Below are 13,529 nucleotides of genomic sequence, written 5' to 3' on the forward strand. Positions count from 1 at the left end.
ATCCATTTATGATAAAAACTCTCCAGAAAGCAGGAATAGAAGGAACATACCTCAACATAATAAAAGCAATATATGACAAACCCACAGCAAACATTATCCTCAATGGTGAAAAATTGAAAGCATTCCCCCTAAAGTCAGGAACAAGACAAGGGTGTCCACTTTCACCGCTACTATTCAACATAGTTCTGGAAGTTTTGGCCACAGCAATCAGAGCAGAAAAAGAAATAAAAGGAATCCAAATTGGAAAAGAAGAAGTAAAACTCTCACTGTTTGCAGATGACATGATCCTCTACATGGAAAACCCTAAAGACTCCACCAGAAAATTACTAGACCTAATCAATGAATATAGTAAAGTTGCAGGATATAAAATCAACACACAGAAATCCCTTGCATTCCTATACACGAATAATGAGAAAGTAGAAAAAGAAATTAAGGAAACAATTCCATTCACCATTGCAACGAAAAGAATAAAATACTTAGGAATATATCTACCTAAAGAAACTAAAGACCTATATATAGAAAACTATAAAACACTGATGAAAGAAATCAAAGAGGACACTAATAGATGGAGAAATATACCATGTTCATGGATCGGAAGAATCAATATAGTGAAAATGAGTATACTACCCAAAGCAATTTACAAATTTAATGCAATCCCTGTCAAGCTACCAGCCACATTTTTCACAGAACTAGAACAAATAATTTCAAGATTTGTATGGAAACACAAAAAACCTCGAATAGCCAAAGCAATCTTGAGAAAGAAGAATGGAACTGGAGGAATCAACTTGCCTGACTTCAGGCTCTACTACAAAGCCACAGTCATCAAGACAGTATGGTACTGGCACAAAGACAGACATATAGATCAATGGAACAAAATAGAAAGCCCAGAGATAAATCCACACACATATGGACACCTTATCTTTGACAAAGGAGGCAAGAATATACAATGGAGTAAAGACAATCTCTTTAACAAGTGGTGCTGGGAAAACTGGTCAACCACTTGTAAAAGAATGAAACTAGATCACTTTCTAACACCGCACACAAAAATAAACTCAAAATGGATTAAAGATCTAAATGTAAGATCAGAAACTATAAAACTCCTAGAGGAGAACATAGGCAAAACACTCTCAGACATAAATCACAGCAGGATCCTCTATGATCCACCTCCCAGAATTCTGGAAATAAAAGCAAAAATAAACAAATGGGATCTAATTAAAATTAAAAGCTTCTGTACAACAAAGGAAAATATAAGCAAGGTGAAAAGACAGCCTTCTGAATGGGAGAAAATAATAGCAAATGAAACAACTGACAAACAACTAATCTCAAAAATATACAAGCAACTTCTGCAGCTCAATTCCAGAAAAATAAACGACCCAATCAAAAAATGGGCCAAAGAACTAAATAGACATTTCTCCAAAGAAGACATACGGATGGCCAACAAACACATGAAAAGATGCTCAACATCACTCATTATTAGAGAAATGCAAATCAAAACCACAATGAGGTACCACTTCACACCAGTCAGAATGGCTGCGATCCAAAAATCTGCAAGCAATAAATGCTGGAGAGGGTGTGGAGAAAAGGGAACCCTCCTACACTGTTGGTGGGAATGCAAACTAGTACAGCCACTATGGAGAACAGTGTGGAGATTCCTTAAAAAATTGCAAATAGAACTACCTTATGACCCAGCAATCCCACTTCTGGGCATACACACCGAGGAAACCAGAATTGAAAGAGACACATGTACCCCAATGTTCATCGCAGCACTGTTTATAATAGCCAGGACATGGAAACAACCTAGATGTCCATCAGCAGATGAATGGATAAGAAAGCTGTGGTACATATACACAATGGAGTATTACTCAGCCGTTAAAAAGAATTCATTTGAATCAGTTCTGATGAGATGGATGAAACTGGAGCCAATTATACAGAGTGAAGTAAGCCAGAAAGAAAAACACCAATACAGTATACTAACACATATATATGGAATTTAGGAAGATGGCAATGACGACCCTGTATGCAAGACAGGAAAAAAGACACAGATGTGTATAACGGACTTTTGGACTCAGAGGGAGAGGGAGAGGGTGGGATGATTTGGGAGAATGGGAATTCTAACATATATACTGTCATGTAAGAATTGAATCGCCAGTCCATGTCTGACGTAGGGTGCAGCTTGCTTGGGGCAGGTGCATGGGGATGACCCAGAGAGATGTTGTGGGGAGGGAGGTGGGAGGGGGGTTCATGTTTGGGAACGCATGTAAGAATTAAAGATTTTAAAATTAAAAAAAAAAAAATTAAAAAAAAAAAAAATTAAAAAAAAAAAAAAATAGCCTAAGAGCTTAATGTTTCATATTGCAGTTCAGTTCAGTTCAGTTGCTCAGTCATGTCCAAGTCTTTGCAACCCAGTGAACTGCAGAACACCTGGCCTCCCTGTTCATCACCAACTCCTGGAGTTTACCCAAACTCATGTCCATTGAGTCGGTGATGCCATTGAACCATCTCATCCTCTGTCGTGCCCTTCTCCGCCTGCCCCCAACCCCTCCCTGCATCAGAGTCTTTTCAAGTAAATCAGCTCTTCACATCAGGTGGCTAATAATTGGAGTTACATCTTCAACATCAATCCTTCCAGTGAACACCCAGGACTGATTTCCTTTAGGATGGATCTCCTTGCAGCCCAAGGGACTCTCAAGAGTCTCTCCAACACCACAGTTCAAAAGCATCAATTCTTCGGCTCTCAGCTTTCTTTACAGTCCAACTCCCACATCCATATATGACTACTGAAAAAACCATAGCCTGGACTAGATGGACCTCTGTTGACAAAGTAATGTCTCTGCTTTTTAATATGTTGTCTAGGTTGGTCATAATTTTCCTTCCAAGGAGTAAGCCTCTTTTAATTTTCATGGTTGCAGTCACCATCTGCAGTGATTTTGAAGCCCCAAAAAATAAAGTCAGCCACTGTTTCGACTCTTTCCCCATCTATTTCCCATGAAGTGATAGGACCAGATGCCATGATCTTCGTTTTCTGAATGTTGTGCTTTAAGCCAACTTTTTCACTCTTCTCTTTCACTTTCATCAAGAGGCTCTTTAGTTCCTCTTCACTTTCTGCCATATGGGTGGTGTCATCTGCATATCTGAGGTTATTGATATTTCTCCTGGCAATCTTGATTCCAGCTTGTGCTTCCTCCAGCCCAGCGTTTCTCATGATGTACTCTACATATAAGTTAAATAAGCAGGGTGACAATGTACAGCCTTGATGTACTCCTTTTCCTATTTGGAATCAGTCTGTTGTTCCATGCCCAATTCTAACTGTTGCTTGCTGACCTGCATACAGGAGTCTCAAGAGGCAGATCAGGTGGTCTGGTATTCACATCTCTTTCAGAATTTTCCACAGTTTATTGTGATCCACACAGTCAAAGGTTTTGTTATAGTCAATAAAGCAGAAATAGATGTTTTTCTGGAACTCTCTTGCTTTTTCGATGATCCAGCAGATGTTGGCAATTTGATCTCTGGTTTCTCTGCCTTTTCTAAAACCAGCTTGACCATCTTGAAGTTCACAGTTCACGTATTGCTGAATCCTGGCTTGGAGAATTTTGAGCATTACTTTACTAGTGTGTGAGATGAGTACAACTGTGTGGTAGTTTGAACATTTTTTGGCATTGCTTTTCTTTGGGATTGGAATGAAAACTTACCTTTTCCAGTCCTGCGGCCACTGCTGAGTTTTCCAAATTTGCTGGCATACTGAGTGCAGCACTTTCATAGTGTCATCTTTTAGGATTTGAAATAGCTCAACTGGAATGCCATCACTTCCACTAGCTTTGTTGGTAGTGATGCTTCCTAAGGCCCACTTGACTTCACATTCCAGGATGTCTGGCTTTAGGTGAGTGTGACTGATCACACCATCATGATTATCTGGGTTGTGAAGAACTTTTTTTACAGTTCTTCTGTGTATTCTTGCCGCCTCTTCTTAATATCTTCTGCTTCTGTTAGATCCAAACCATTTCTGTCCTTTATTGAGCCCATCTTTACATGAAATGTTCCCTTGATATCTCTAATTTTCTTGAAGAGATCTCTAGTCTTTCTCATTCTGTTGTTTTCCTCTATTTCTTTGCACTGATGACAGAGGAAGGCTCTCTTATGTCTCTTTGCTATTCTTTGGAACTCTACATTTGAATGGCTGTATCTTTCCTTTTCACTTCTCCTCTTTTCACAGCTATTTGTAAGGCCTCCTCAGACAGCCATTTTGCTTTTTTGCATTGCTTTTTCTTGGGGCAGTAAATTCTACCAATGCTTGAGACAGTTCTCCAAGTCAAGTTTCTTAAAACAAAGTCCTCTTTCACTAAAGATTTGAGAGTTACCTCTGGAATTGAAGAGACAATGAAATAAAAATATTTTCTAGTGATATTTCACAAAATGATACAAGCAAAATATGAGAACTGATATTAAAACTAATAATTATGGCCTCCTCAAGCCAAACACCACATGATAGAATATATATATTTTTAATAGGATAACCATGTTTGTTCCTTAGAATGCTCTCATTTCATAATCCAAAGTGAGTCATGTTTATGTATTAATGTCCTATTCCTGCCCTTATATATCACATGTTTATAGCATTTATTGTTGGGTGTACTATAGTACTTTCTGACTGCACTGCCTGTCATAATTGTGAGAATGTCATTCTTAGGGAAGCCACAGTGTGGCTATTGATCCCTTGCTAATGCAGAGTAGTTCTACACTAGCTGGAGAGCATCTTAAAATCTTCAGTATTAGGTGTTAGTAATCTGACCAATGAAAAGAAAAAGCAAACAAAGCGGGTTTTTAATTTTAAGTTTAAAACTTAAATATACTATGCAAGTCATATTTAGATAATTATATGTAAGTGGAAATAGAAAGAATTTCAAAAGGCAGGATAGTTAAAAAGTAAATCAATGTGCAATTAAAAGACGCTTCCTCCTTGGAAGAAAAGATATGACCAACCTAGAAAGCTTATTAAAAAGCAGAGACATTACTTTGCCAACAAAGGTCCATCTAGTCAAGGCTATGGTTTTTCCAGTAGTCATGTATGGATGTGAGAGCTGAACTGTGAAGAAGGCTGAGTGCCGAAGAATTGATGCTTTTGAACTGTGGTGTTGGAGAAGACTCTTGAGAGTCCCTTGAACAGCAATAGATCCAACCAGTCCATCCTAAATGAAATCAGTCCTGCATATTCATTGAAAGGGCTGATGCTGAAGCTGAAACTCCAATATTTTGGTCACCTGATGTGAAGAACTGACTCATTTGAAAAGACCCTGATGCTGGGAAAGATTGAAGGTGGGAGGACAAACAGAGAAGTCATGCCTGATATAGTTTCACAAGCCAGACTAAAGTTGAAGTACACATTTAAACACAATGAACTCAACAGAGATCCTATTCTCTTTCTTAATTTTCCTTCTCATTTATTGTCTGTTTTAAAGAGTTTCTTCTTGTAGCTGGACTGAGCTAAGCTTATATTATCATCCATACCAAATAGAGTTATGACACTATTCCAGGGTCCAGTGAAAATATATAAAGGATATGAAATAGGAAAATGTCTTGAATTCTTGAAGTTATTATTCTTGCTGGCGAGGTTTACCTCAAATCCTACCTAAGATGTATTAAAAAAAAATTTCTTTAGTAAGAAGCATGTAACTGAATCTGTGTTGGTTAGACCAGGTTGATCAATGCAAGGTATTATGGGTCCAGACCCCTGGAAAAGGAATGGCAACCTACTCCAGTATTCTTGCCTGGAGAAGTCCATGGACAGTGGAGCCTGGTGGCCTACAGTTCATGGGGTTGCAAAGTATGAGACATGGCTAAGCGACTTTCAGAACACAGCAATAACATGGGTCCAGAGGCATTTAAACAATTTAAACATTAAAGCAGAATCACTTCAGATAGGGGGAAAAGCCAGAAAAATTACTTTTAAAAATTTAACATGTGATTGTGCATAATCTATTTGTTTTATATTCTATATTATCTTTGCTCTGTTATTAAGATGGCTCTGGAACAGGCTCTCAAATCTATAAGTATTGATAAAATTACAAAAAAATTAATACTCATTGTATTAATAATAATAATAATAATGATAATCTACAGTGAAAATAGGGTAAACCACAAAGAAATAAAACTAAAAAATTAAAATCTAAAAGGTTAGTATAGAGAAAGACACTCTAAGTTATTTTCTCATTTAATCTTATCATAAATATGATGTATTTTTATACTTTAAAAACTTATTCAGAAAGTTATATAACATTTTTTCACTTAATATTCAATGAATATTCTCCCATATCTTTAAATATACCTATAAATGTGATATTTAATTACCATATATATTTACTTCTATGAATGTAACATAATTTATTTAGCCCATCCATTATTGATGGAAGTTGTGGTTGTTGCATTCCTTTTTTTGCAATTATGAATAACACTCTTCTTTAAAAGTATTTCTGTTCATGTCAGAGAGTTAAAGTATATGTAATTTTTAATGCACTTAAATATCTTCCAGAAATCTTATACTGGTTTAGGTCTGTGCTAGATTGGTATATGAGTGTTTATTTTTTCCTCCTCATTGAAAGGAACAAAGAATATCATCAGAAAAAAGAGAACAAGCTTTGTTCATTTGGTAGGAAAATATGGCACTGTATAGGTATTTTTAATATACATTTCTTTAATTAGCAGGGTAGTTTATTTTCAAAATGTATTTGTTGATCATTTTCATCTTCCTTTTGCCAGTTAATAATACATCAGCTGAGAATTTAGCTAAGCTACTCCTTGGTATTGCTGTTTTGCCATCCATTTGGTTTGACCAAGCAGCCTGCAGGGACCTGAGGATACTAATCCTCATGCAAGCAGGGGCCTTAGAGTGCTGCCTGTAGAGTCACAAGCAAATGTCAGTCCCTGATATAACTTTCCCAGCAGCCCTTGTGATCAACATTCTCCCCTGCCTCCTAGGGCTTTCCCCATGTGTGCCTTTTAGATAAGACCATGATTTGCCTTATCAGAAATCACTCTTTTTTTCACTATATTGAGTCTTCCAATCCATGAACATGGTATATTTCTCCATCTATTAGTGTCCTCTTTGATTTCTTTCATCAGTGTTTTATAGTTTTCTATATATAGGTCTTTAGTTTCTTTAGGTAGATATATTCCTAAGCATTTTATTCTTTTCGTTGCTATGCTGAATGGAATTGTTTCCTTAATTTCTTTTTCTACTTTCTCATTATTAGTGTATAGGAATGCAAGGGATTTCTGTGTGTTGATTTTATATCCTGCAACTTTACTATATTCATTGATTAGCTCTAGTAATTTTCTGGTGGAATCTTTATGGTTTTCTATGTAGAGGATCATGTCATCTGTAAACAGTGAGAGTTTTACTTCTTCTTTTCCAATTTGGATTCCTTTTATTTCTTTTTCTGCTCTGATTGCTGTGGCCAAAACTTCCAGAACTATGTTGAATAGTAGCGGTGAAAGTGGGCACCCTTGTCTTGTTCCTGACTTTAGGGGAAATGCTTTCAATTTTTCACCATTGAGGATAATGTTTGCTGTGGGTTTGTCATATATAGCTTTTATTATGTTGAGGTATGTTCCTTCTATTCCTGCTTTCTGGAGAGTTTTTATCATAAATGGATGTTGAATTTTGTCAAAGGCCTTCTCTGCATCTATTGAGATAATCATATGGCTTTTAGTTTTCAATTTGTTAATGTGGTGAATTACATTGATTGATTTGTGGATATTGAAGAATCCTTGCATCCCTGGGATAAAGCCCACTTGGTCATGGTGTATGATCTTTTTAATGTGTTGTTGGATTCTGATTGCTAGAATTTTGTTGAGGATGTTTGCATCTATGTTCATCAGTGATATTGGCATACTACCCAAAGCAATTTACAAGTTCAATGCAATCCCTATCAAGCTACCAATGGTATTTTTTACAGAAGTAGAACAAATAATTTCAAGATTTGTATGGAAATACAAAAAACCTTGAATAGCCAAAGCAATCTTGAGAAAGAAGAACAGAACTGGAAGAATCAACTTGCCTGACTTCAGGCTCTACTACAAAGCCACAGTCATCAAGACAGTATGGTACTAGCACAAAGACAGAAATATAGATCAATGGAACAAAATAGAAAGCCCAGAGATAAATCCACACACATACGGACACCTTATCTTTGACAAAGGAGGCAAGAATATACAATGGAGTAAAGACAATCTCTTTAACAAGTGATGCTGGGAAAACTGGTCAACCACTTGTAAAAGAATGAGACTAGATCACTTTCTAACACCGCACACAAAAATTAGCTCAAAATGGATTAAAGATCTAAATGTAAGACCAGAAACTATAAAACTCCTAGAGGAGAACATAGGCAAAACACTCTCTGACATAAATCACAGCAGGATCCTCTATGATCCACCTCCCAGAATTCTGGAAATAAAAGCAAAAATAAACAAATGGAATCTAATTAAAATTAAAAGCTTCTGCACAACAAAGGAAAATATAAACAAGGTTAAAAGACAGCCTTCAGAATGGGAGAAAATAATAGCAAATGAAGCAACTGAAAAACAACTAATCTCAAAAATATACCAGCAACTTCTGCAGCTCAATTCCAGAAAAATAAACGACCCAATCAAAAAATGGGCCAAAGAACTAAATAGACATTTCTCCAAAGAAGACGTACGGATGGCTAACAAACACATGAAAAGATGCTCAACATCACTCATTATTAGAGAAATGCAAATCAAAACCACAATGAGGTACCACTTCACACCAGTCAGAATGGCTGCGATCCAAAAATCTGCAAGCAATAAATGCTGGATAGGGTGTGGAGAAAAGGGAACCCTTCTACACTGTTGGTGGGAATGCAAACTAGTACAGCCACTATGGAGAACAGTGTGGAGATTCCTTAAAAAATTGCAAATAGAACTACCTTATGACCCAGCAATCCCACTGCTGGGCATACACACCAAGGAAACCAGAATTGAAAGAGACACATGTACCCCAATGTTCATCACAGCACTGTTTATAATAGCCAGGACATGGAAACAACCTAGATGTCCATCAGCAGATGAATGGATAAGAAAGCAGTGGTACATATACACAATGGAGTATTACGCAGCCATTAAAAATAATTCATTTGACTCAGTTTTGATGAGATGGATGAAACTGGAGCCGATTATACAGAGTGAAGTAAGCCAGAAAGAAAAACACCAATACAGTATACTGACACATATATATGGAATTTAGAAAGATGGCAATGACGACCCTGTATGCAGGACAGCAAAGGAGACACAGATGTGTATAACGGACTTTTGGACTCAGAGGGAGAGGGAGAGGGTGGGATGATTTGGGAGAATGGCATTATAACATGTATACTATCATGTAAGAATTGAATCGCCAGTCTATGTCCGATGCAGGATACATCATGCTTGGGGCTGGTGCACGGTGATGACCCAGAGAGATGTTATGGAGAGGGAGGTGGGAGGGGGGTTCAAGTTTGGGAATGCATGTACACCCGCGGTGGATTCATGTCAATGTATGGCAAAACCAATACAGTATTGTAAAGTAAAATAAAGTAAAGAAAATAATAATAATAATAAAAGCTTCAAAAAAAAAAAAAAAAAGAAATCACTCTTTTTGTTTGCATTGACCAATCTTAGCCCAGTAACTATAAAGCACCCTACCCATGGACCCTAATAAAGGTAATGCTTAGTCGATCAGTTGTGTCTGACTCTTTGCAACCCCATGGACTGCGGCTTGCCAGGCTTCTCCATCCATGGGGATTCTCCAGGCAAGAATACTGGAGTGGGTTGCCATGTCCTCCTCAGGGGATCTTCCCAACCCAGGGATTGAGCTCAGGTGTCTCACACTGTAGGCATATTCTTTACTGTCTGAGCCATCAGGGAAGACCCTAAGAAAGGTATGTGCCCCAAACTATGTCTCTACTTGCTGCATCTTACCTTGACTTCCCTGTGTGGCCCTTCAAGGTGTTTCCTCCAAGAACTGTGAGTAATAGACTTTTGTAACTCAATTTCTCTCCTTGTCTCTTGTTCAATTGAGATTCACCATCTGGCATGCCGTGCTCCACTTAACAAGTGTTAATTTAATAAATTATTAAAAATTTCTCTGCCCATTTTTCTAATGGGATTTTTTAATATGTCAGAAACATTTGTCATATGATTGAAAATATTTTTCCATTATTTTAATGTTTTTTTTTTACTTCTGTTTACACCTTTTTTTTTCCCTCTGTTTTCAAGTTTGTATGTCTATAGGTTTATATGGTCAAAGCTATCATTTTTCCTTTTATTTCCTCCCTTTTTAGGTGGGAAAAAATAAAAGAAAAAGATAAACATTTATATTTTACTTTCAATCTAATGATTTAATTTTTTGTTTGTTAAGGTATTATCCATCATGAATTTATTTTGATGTATGGTGCAATGTACAGATCTAGCTTGAATCCTAATTTTTTTCCCCCCAAATAATTAATCTACTCTCCAAGCATTAGTTACTGAATAATCAGCTCTTTCCTTTTGGATGTTAAATGTCAGTTCTTATTGCGTATTATAAAACTAATTACATATATATATTGAAAATTATCTTCTAAGATATATTTACTCTTATTCTACTATTACACTGTCTTTATAATTGTGGTGCCATATGTTTTCATGGGCTTCCCTGGTGGCTCAGTTGGTAAAGAATTTGCCGGCAATGCAGGAGACTGCCTGCAATACAGGAGATGCTGGTTCAATCCCTGGGTTGGGAGGATCTCCTGGAGAAGGAAATGGCAACATTTTCAATATTCTTGCCTGGGAAATCCCATGGATAGAGGAGCCTGGCAGGTTACCCGCTATGGGGTTGCAACAGAGTTGGATATGACTTAGCAACGAAACCACCACCACCACGTTTTCATCTCTGAGAAGGAAAGTCCTCTCCTTTTATTATTCTTATAAAATTTCAAAGTTAGTTTTATCTGTTTGAATTTGCAGTTATACTTTAGAATTACTCTGTCAAATTAAGGCAGTATTGACTGGTATCAGACATCTAAATAAATATGTCCTATCGGAGTCCAATGCAATAACAAAGTCCTTGTAAGGGAAAGAGGAAGTGGCAGAGTTACAGGCAGAGGAGGAGATAATGGAAGTAGAGGACAGAGAGAAGAGAGATTTGATGATGTCTTACTGCTGGTTTTGAAGATGGAAGAAGGAGCCACAAGTCAAGGCAAGCAGGTGGCCACTAGAAGATGCATAGAGCAAGGAAATGGATCCTCCTCTAGAGCCTCTAGAAGGGAGGCAGAGCTTGATTTCAATCCACTTCAGACTTCTGACCTTCAAAACTATGAGAGAATCCATTTATGTTGCTTTTACCTACAGTATTTGTGGTAATCTATTACAGCAACAATAAAAAAGTAATAAAGAGGGAACTGACCTCATCATAATACTAAACTTGTCTTTCAAGAGCATAATATGCCACAGCTTTGATTCAGGTATGCTTCCATGCCCCTCAAGCCAAGTGTTTGTTTTTAACATGAATATCTTATATTCTGCGTAAAGTTAATCCAAATAATTTAGATTCTATAGATGGAGAAGGCAATGGCACCCCACTCCAGTACTCTTGCCTGGAAAATCCCATGGACGGAGGAGCCTGGTGGGCTGCAGTCCATGGGGTTGCGAAAAGTCAGACACGACTGAGCGACTTCACTCTCACTTTTCACTTTCATGCACTGGAGAAGAAAATGGCACCCCACTCCAGTGTTCTTGCCTGGAGAATCCCAGGGACGGTGGAGCCTGGTGGGCTGCCGCCTATGGGGTCGCACAGAGTCGGACACTACTGAAGCGACTTAGCAGCAGCAGCATGGATGCTATTATTAATGAGATGTTTTATCATTATGTTTTACGTAGTTATTTATGGTAAATGGGAAAGCCATTGCTACTTTTGTTAGTCTCCTTCTTTTCCCCAGTTGTTCTGATACCCTGCCTCTTTTTAAAAAATATGCTTTTATTTGTATTAATTCTTGCTTTCTTTAGTTTTGTTTCAGGTTTATTTATGTTGTGTTTATTATTTAGTTGAATGCCCAGTTCACTAATTTTATTTTTTTCTTCATTTAACATTGAAAATTGTTGTTAAGATTTGCTTCTGTCTGCTTTTACATTGTCTTGTGTTTTGATTTATAGTGCTCTACCTTTAATTATTTTTAAGTATTCTTTAATACAGTTATTTGACCCTTACTGAGGACTTATTTACATGAGACATTTTTTGATAAGGTTTACTTAAAATTTATTTTATTTCTGCAGCTTTTTATTGTATGCATAGAAAGGGACATATGTGATTTTATATTCTGAAAATGATAGAGGATATTTTTTAACCTGTGATCTAACATTTAATCCATTTTGGTAACTATTCTATGAGCCTTTGATAGAAAGTACTATTTTTCATTTGACAGATGTCAATTAAATATGTCATGTTAAAAGTATAGAGTAATAAGAATGTAGTACAGTACAGACTGTCATATATTTGCCTTGTTTTAACTTTCAAAGTTTGTGAATCATTTTGTATATTAAAAACAGTATATCTAGATTTGTTTTCAGCTCAGCTGAATTTTTTTAAAGGTAACAATACAGAGTGAAGTAAGCCAGAAAGAAAAACACCAATACAGTATACTAACACATATATATGGAATTTAGGAAGATGGCAATGACGACCCTGTATGCAAGACAGGAAAAAAGACACAGATGTGCATAACGGACTTTTGGACTCAGAGGGAGAGGGAGAGGGTGGGATGATTTGGGAGAATGGGAATTCTAACATGTATACTGTCATGTAAGAATTGAATCGCCATTCCATGTCTGACATAGGGTGCAGCATGCTTGGGGCTGGTGCATGGGGATGACCCAGAGAGATGTTGTGGGGAGGGAGGTGGGAGAGGGGTTCATGTTTGGGAACGCATGTAGGAATTAAAGATTTTAAAATTTAAAAAATTTAAAAAAAAATTAAAAAAAAAATAAAGGTAACAAGACCCAGATTAAAGCAGTAGCAGATGAAGTTAATCAGATGTATTTGAAAGAGATTGTAGGAGATAGAATGGACTTTACCTGAGTATTTTGACTGCATCAGGTGAAGATTCAAGGATGACTTCCCATCAGAGCAATGGGAATCATTATATGGAGTGGGTACACAAAGATGTAGGGATTTCTAATGGATCTGTTTGAGTTGCCTTTATAACTTTAAGTTGAGCATATCTAGTAGGTACTGGATGAAAAGATTTGGAGCTCAGGCATGTGATAAACGCTAGGCTTTTATTGACAGAAAGGCAGAGTTTTTCCTTTTAATTGAGAGAGGAATAAGCATACTTGCCTTTTGAGTTGTACAAGAGATAGATTGAAGATAAAAGGCAAATAGGGAATCATTAGTGAAGGATAATCCTGGATCATGAGAGGGATAGTGAATCTAAAGCAGAGGTAAAGCATTTGTCTTACAAAGGAGAAAAGATTTTAGCGGGGAAAAGAAGATTAGCAGGAAAGTA

The sequence above is a fragment of the Capra hircus genome, chromosome 2, assembly GCF_001704415.2.
Source record: "Capra hircus breed San Clemente chromosome 2, ASM170441v1, whole genome shotgun sequence".
In the NCBI taxonomy this organism is placed as follows: domain Eukaryota; kingdom Metazoa; phylum Chordata; class Mammalia; order Artiodactyla; family Bovidae; genus Capra; species Capra hircus.